The sequence below is a fragment of the Diadema antillarum genome, unplaced genomic scaffold, assembly GCF_040938485.1.
Source record: "Diadema antillarum isolate AM-2024a unplaced genomic scaffold, OU_Dant_1.0 seq00000386_RagTag, whole genome shotgun sequence".
NCBI lineage: Eukaryota > Metazoa > Echinodermata > Echinoidea > Diadematoida > Diadematidae > Diadema > Diadema antillarum.
The window spans coordinates 2627220-2635169 of NW_027271384.1; the positions used below are offsets into that span (position 1 = coordinate 2627220).

Here is a 7950-nt window from a genome sequence, read left to right on the forward strand (position 1 = left end):
CGGTTAGAGATTGACGTATATAAAGCTGTGCTATAATTAACCCTATTTTAACTGGGAGGGGGGTCAAATTGACCCCCTTCTCGACATTTCACGCCACGATTCCGCAACGCGCAAAGATTTTGCCGCGTCATTTCATGACTTTTTTTCATTGAAGTCTCCCGCATATTTTGAGACCAAATTTGCGATGTCCGGGTACACCGTTTTGAAGTTACGCAATGTTTTGCATATGCATGTCAACCTGAAAACAGCTCAAATTCATGATTTCTGTGCAAATCCTATGCAAATTGTGGTTTGTTTGTTGTTGTTTTTTTGTTTAATTGATATAAATTAGATTATTTCAACTTTTAACCATTGAAATTAATCAATTCTACTGTAGATAAGCTTGAAAAAGTGCCTGCAACAAATTTTGGAAAAAAAACAAACAAACAATGGAAAACAAAAGATCGAAAAAACAGTAAAATACATGAAAAATTAACAAAACAATAAAAAACAAAAGAAACTGATTTTGACTGCGCTATTTTTTTAAAAGAAAATTGATGTGTCTTGAGGAACTCTGACACAAAAATTTAGCAATCCTTCAGTCTTTTTGTTGGAGTTATATGTAAAAATATAATTTCATGCATAAATTTGCATAATTAATTTATTCAAAAATATAAAATCAACATTTTTTCTATTGTATGACCGTGTAATCTTGTAGTTGACATCCGGCTCTATTTTCAGGCAAAATTTTGCGGCGATCGCGCGATCGGCGGCCGAGATCTGAAGGGGGGTCAAATTGACCCCCCCCCCCCCCCCGTAAAAACTTGGTCTCCAATAGCCCAGTTGAAATAGGGTTAATGCAATAGACTAGAAGCGTCTAGAAACTCTACATTGCTATTGAGTCGACAGCCGAATCACTGACACTGTGTTGCCAGAAGGTGATCTCGATTGATACGGTAATAAAAAAAAAAATGGTGAAATTTGGTGATTTATATAATTGTGATGACCTATGTAGTAAAAAGGACTTTTATTTGCCACCACATTCGAGCATCCACACAGCTGGGAGAATACCATAGTGCTATTGCACTCCCACGTCATGTGTGGCAATCATCTAAGTAAGAAATACGATGCATGCACTGTTAAGTGTTAGTCCACTGTGACATCACACTTCTAGCTGAAGATCAACGTGCTCACACATCATGGAGATCGATCCCCCTTTTAGCAGACGACAACGGGTACTATATTTGAACATTGTTTTTTATGAAAGTTACAGGTGACCTTAGGCATTGAAATTTGGCAGAGATCATCTTTGGGTCTTTCTAAATATGCTGATCGATGTAGCTAAAAAGTAATTTCTAGCTTTTCTATTGATGCACACTTAGTATTTGTGTGGACAAAACGGAACTGCATATTGTCTTGTGGAGATGAGTTCTAAATCCATTTCTGAACATTGTGTTTTCATGCTTTCCTCCAGATAAAAAGACGTAACATGACAGTTCTTCGGGAGTGATGGTGATTTAAAGGAACTCGGTATAGGGGTCATCATTTGGAGAACGAAGACAGATTGATAGCTGTACAGTCTCTGTCACACCACGAGGGTGCAGATCACCAGATTGAAGAAGTACATGTAACAGATGTGGCCAACGACTAGCCATTGAATGCAGGGTTGACGAATGCTGGAAACACCGGGCCAACATCAGCAAAGGAGCCTCTGAGATATGGACTTCCATTGCACTAACCCTGCTGTAAGCTATTCTGTTGTTTTCCACGATGATTAATGAAGGGAGACTAGTTTGAAATTGATTCACATTTATTTTACATTCTAGAGTCTCAGTAATTACATAAGAGGCTACATTAAGAGACTGAAAGCTTTGTTGGTTTTGTTTTGTTTGAAGAAATGATTTTCAAGTATTAATTATTCTTCATGGAGCAGTTTTGGAGCTGTCCTTCTCTCTGAAAATGAAAGCCTTGAGAGGTTAGTACTCGTATTTAAGAAAAATGTGTACTTGCTGTATCGACAGAAGTGAAAACCATGTTATGGTCAGTCTTGAGTTGTGTAAGTAGAGCTGAACGTTGCTTATGGCAAATATGTATATTAAATGATTTTGCACTTCAAGTTTATAATGTAAACTGGAGGGACCTATTATCCTCATGCCATAATTTGTATGATTTGTAAAACCTTTAAATTTTACTTATTTGCCCAGGAATTCAACACACACATCACTCCAAGGGGGAGGAGATACTTCAATAGCTGATGGAAGGAGTTCTGACTGCTCCAAGGAGACACCTGCTTATCCAGATCATCGTAGCATATTTCTTGTTGATAATGGAAGCAGAAAACTGTACAGCGTAAGTTCAATTGTTTGAATACTGGTCTGGAAAACCAGTTTCCCATTGTCATGTCTTGTACTATACATTTCCATGCAATATAGCACCATCTAATTTGCCTGTTCACTTTTGTTTTTGTCTTCTCAAATATAGAGAATAACAGTCTAAAATGTGCCCCCCCCCCAAAAAAAAAAAAAAAAAAAAAAAAAAATGAAAAAATGAAGGGACCGGTAAGTATAACGTTGTAAATGAAGTGATGGTTATAGATTTAAAAATAAAGACTGATATACTTGTATGAAACATGTAAACAGAGTGTACCTACAAGACTCCGCGCTGACTTATTTTCTTGGTAGCCCCATTGGGCCACATGTAAATGATAATAGTCCTAATACTTATGATATAATTATAATAATGATGAATAAAAAAAATGGAAATTGATTTGCCATAAAGTTCGATGGATAATCACATCTTGTATTTTTCTACTAACTGTGCACATCCACACTTAACCCATCTGCATGAAATTTTCATTTGTATTAACTGATATTTGGTGTAAGAAGCACATGAATAAATGTACTTGAAACAGCGGTACTGAATAGCAATAGAAATTAATGCCAAGAAAAAAAAACATGAAAATAGTTCAGCCCCTTAAAAGATTGAAATGAGGGTCAATTTTTTGATGTTATATATTTGCTTCGTAGAATATGATTAACATTCTTCTTGCTTCCTTTTTAAATTCAGATACCCAAGTAGTGAGCAAAAGACGCGTTGAAGCCAAGGCAGTTGCGATGCAGTACCCCACTTTGTGAGACACCACACAAGGTGCACAAGGATATGTAAGTTTATACTCATAAGTTTATGTGATCTACAACTTTTTAGCCCTCTTTAGCAGAAAGCTTAAGTGACATACATGGTATCTTATTCATCTAGCTTGCAAAAACTTGAACATTTTCAACTTTTCTCCAGAGATAGTGGACAGAATTCAACCATACTAGGAGTTGATCATCCTTGTTTAGTTAGGGGGCAAGGACCCAAAGTTGTTCAGGATATGGTCATGAGCCCCCCCCCCCCCCCCCCCCCAAAAAAAAAAAAAAAAAGAAAAAAAAAAAAAAAAAAAAATGGCCTTTACAGGGAAATTAATTGCATCTATGTCTTAATTAAATCATTGGGCAAATATACAGGCAATGTGGGGGCTTTTGATAATCTTTGATGTACATGTTCATAGATGTCTAATAAATTTTGTGTGCAGATTGGTCTGATTCCATGACTTAGGTTGGATGTACGTAAACTCCAACGTAACGTAATGTAACGTAAGCTCCAACATGCCAGTTGCGCCGTTCATTTATTATAAACCTATTCTCGTTTTCTTCCATAAGAATGCCACTACATGTATTTCTACTGCTATCAGATCTTCATCAGTTATAGTCAACTCTGTGCCAAAGTGAAATTTGTTGAGACTCGAGAAAAAGCTTTGACCTACAATGCATTCTTATATTTCAGGAGTACCTGTATGACAAGGATCTCGGGATTCATTGAGTATCGTTTGGAGACCTTGAGGAGCTATGACACCACTCATCAACTCAGGCAGAGAGAGAGAGTAGTTGCAGCTCCCACCAAGCCCCTGACTGAACACAATTCCAACGTTAGATTAGAAGCCCAACGAGAAGAGACAGCTACCATCGGTGTATAGGCCTACGTACATATCCTTGCTTTTTCCTCTTTTGAGATACATTAAATGCTCCTCTGAAGTTGGAACTTACATTCTTGTTGAAGAGTCAGCCTCATCAGGCTCATCTGTAGTTGAACATGAAGCTGTTACCAGGACGTACTGCAGCACTTCAACACTAAAAGTAGAACAGGGCTCGTCGATGAAAAGAGTTTGTTTTGAAACTTCAAGCTGCCCTGAAAACAACCTTATTATAGGGAAGATTTTATTTTCCCAAACAACTGGCAGTATTCACCAAATATTGTGATGACACAAAACGATCCAAATTCTGTATGTTCATCCATGCTTCCTTCCATGTGTCCATCTGTTACAGTTTCAGTAACTTTTTTGAACTTCAATCGTAACCAAACTTGGATAATAGGTGCACTATGGTAACTTTCCCCTTATGACACACTTTGAAGTCACATGACAGGGTCAAAGCCTCAAAAGTCAAAAAACAAGGTCATTTGAGGTATAATTGTTAGTTTATTTTGGTTAACTGTTTCAAATTTTGTCAATTAGTGCTAGTTGATATTTAATTTGAATATTAGATGATCAAATATCAGTAACACAATAAACTGCCTTTAGTCAGAAACTGGCTTTCTGGTGAAAAAAAAAAATTGATCTATTTTTAGGACAGAGACTGGTCGATCCATGTACTGTTTTCAAAATGTGGTCTTAACAACTGCTAGTGAAGTGGGTAATGTTCATTGTGTCTATTTTAAACTCAACTGAGCCAAAGGCTTGAGTGAGCTATTGCGATCGATCGCTTTTTGTTCGTCATGCGTCGTGCATAGACTTTTACATTTTCATCTTCTTCTCAAGAACTGGTGGGCGGATATCAACCAAACTTGGTGGGGATCATTCTTAGGGGGTAGGGACCAAAAGTTGTTCATGTGGAGCATGTGGCCCAGGGGGACAGCCCCAAGGGGAAAAAGGGGGTAATCTTTAAAAATCTTCTTCTCCAGACCCCAAAACAATGCAGTTAATATGTTATTTGTAGATCTATACATTTACCTATAAAGAATATAGTTTGTTCATGGAAAGACCCAAGTTTCGGTGGTGGGGGCCAAGGGGAAAAAACACATGTCCATCTTCTTCAAACCGGAGTCCAGATTTCAGTCAAACTTGGTTGGGATCATCCTTAGTGGGTAGGGTCCCAAGGTTGTTCATGTTGAGCATGTGGTCGAGGGGGGGGGGGGGGGGGGGGGGGGCAAGGGAAGATGGGAGAAACTTTTGTGCTCCAGATCCAAAAGCATTATAGGCAAGATATGGTGTATGTGGATATCTTTATAGGTGAAGAATATACGTTCATGACAATGCCTCAATACCTATGATAACCTCCTTGGAGCTCGGGGGGGGGGGGGGGGGGGGGGGGGGGGGGGCAGAGGATAGGGCCCCCAAGAGAGGAAAAAAAATCTTGCTCTCCAGACCCGAAAGCATTACAGTCAAGATACGTTTTAAGTAGATACCTTAAAGATAAAGAATATTCATGAAATGTTGTTCATGACAATACCTCGGAAAACCCCTTTGGACAGACTGTTTTGTGTACTAACATCGGTCTTGTACTAGTCTGATTTCATACCTTGATACCACCTTCAGAAATGCATCCTTTCTGTACAAAATGGCATGATATAAAAAGAAAGTCAAAATCTGAAATTTTTAGAGAATTTGTTCCGTTTGTTGTATTTTTAGATCAGATTAATACATTACATGTACCTACATTTGTATTGGATGTTACATCACTGCAAGCCTCATTACATCTTATTCTTATGGACAGTAATGTGTTTGTGTGTGAAAGTTTATGAAATATACTCTGTAATAACGAAATTGTATAGGAACCACACACATTATCTCAATGAGTTATTACTATATGCCTATGTTATAATCATTTGTAAGAAAGCAACCAGAGTCAGATTTCTCTAATTAAATTCCAAAATACATGTACTGTACATTTAGTACACAATCCTTGGGAATGAATTTCTGCTTTAGTTTCAGACTTTGCCTTGCGGCTACTCCTTGACACAGATTTCGAGTTGTATAGCCACATATAATTTATAGTTCTTAATACACTGTACAATAAAACATGCGTTATGAAGCTGAAATAATGAGAAGGATGAGAAAGACTCAAATCAAGTTTGTAGCCCATATTATACCAAAATTATGAATTATAATAAATTTGCTCTCATAGTGTTAAGTTGACTTGGTCATATGATTAAAGCTTTTGTGACTTGATTTGAGATAATTATCATTGAGAAATTTATAATGCATTTGGAGTTGGATTATTATACCTGTCCTAGCTGTAAGAAAAAACCAAAATCAACTGCCTAGTTCCTAGTATAGCAAAGTTATTCACATAATTAAAAAAAATCGCTCCCATAGACTTTATGTGTACCGTTTCTCTCCCCTCTCCCCCTCACCTCCCCCGCACCTTCATCGTTTTTTTTATTCTATCACTTGCCGTGTCACAATTTCATGTGCTTAATGAGCTCATATAACAATGAATCATAACATTTTTTTTTTTTTTTGGTCCACCCTTTTGGGTTGCAAGTTCACAACACATGGCCATTTACGGGTTCAATTTTATATAAATGTTGTATATAAGGAGATATGCAGTTGTAGAGCTCGACTCTTGATTTATATCATGCTTCCCATTGTGCATTGAGTGTTTTTATGTAACCCTGTATATTCATATGTTTATTCAATGCTGCAATTCAATTTCTTTTCAATTATGTAAGATTCATTTGTGATATTCATGATGCCTACATTAATTTGCTGCATTCGTTGGATGAATAAAATTTGAGATTTTTAACCTGATATTATTGCTTTTGTTTTAATGTATTTTCGTCACAGTTACATTATCTGCATACATGTAATTTCATTTCAGATTCATCTCCGAGACCTTGACTAGCTTTCGCTTGTCACGCATGCTGCACTAGGTTTGGTGAAAGCTAGTCAAAAGGGCCAGACCAGCAATAAGCTAGTCTAGCTGTTTGTACTAGCTCTATGTTAGTGTAACTTGACACCATCTACACTAGTTTAAAGCTAGTCGTTTTCTAGTCAAGCAGCAATGACTAGCCTTACTCAGCATAGTCCAGCATCCATTACAAGTCTCATGCTAGTCCAGCAGTCATGACTAGCATGGAAATCCAAAGCTAGTAACTTAGTTCAGCAGACATGACTAGCTTTGTGCTAGTCCAGCACTCTTTGACTATCTTTTGCCTAACTAGTCCACCAATCACTACTAACATGATGAGTAGTTTTATGCTCATTACTAGCTTGATTTCCCTAGTCCAGCAGTGTTAACTAACATCATGACTAGCATTATGCAAGTCCAGAAGTCATTACTTGCCTTGGCTTACCAAGTCCAGTAGTCATTACTAACTTCACGGTAGTCCAATAAGCAAGTCAAGCTAGCATTACTAGAATAACACTAGTCCAGGGTGACACCATCTGGACTAGCTTCTTATTAGTCCTGCCTACCAATTTAGGTTGTGTGTGTATAGCATATAGTGGGAATCGAGCTTGTTCGATTTTCTTGCAGCGCATACCATCTCTCATTTATGAAATGATAACAATTTTGGTCTGGATTTGCCCTTTAAGGGAAGCAAAAACAAGCAAGTAGATCGACTGACATTCTGACAAAGTTTAGAAATTGCTAATAAGATTGCTGGGATGTACAGTAGGAGGAAGAAAATAATATTCACTGCATGGGATGGGGAGTTGATGGTGCGGGTGATGGTGTACTGGGTGCCCGAATGGCGAATAGCGAATACCGTTACCTTGTACTTGTATTGTGAACGCAGCCTTACACGCACGAACAAAGGCATCGAGGGAACACATCAATTTCTATATGTGGGACAGTACTATATTTTCGCGATTTCGTGCCGAGTAAAAGGGAATGACTTCCCTAACGTTAGCTTTCAGCTAGCTACTGACCA

At 37.8% G+C, this 7950-nt stretch overlaps 1 long non-coding RNA gene across 1 annotated transcript; it reads left to right on the forward strand.

Moving 5' to 3' along the window:
* The first annotated feature begins 1684 nt into the window (after positions 1–1684).
* LOC139731917 (uncharacterized) lies at positions 1685–5191 on the forward strand. Its single transcript, XR_011710998.1, has 4 exons — positions 1685–1724; positions 2184–2328; positions 3046–3140; positions 3805–5191. It is a non-coding gene; the product is annotated as an uncharacterized lncRNA (long non-coding RNA).
* The last annotated feature ends 2759 nt before the right edge of the window (positions 5192–7950 follow it).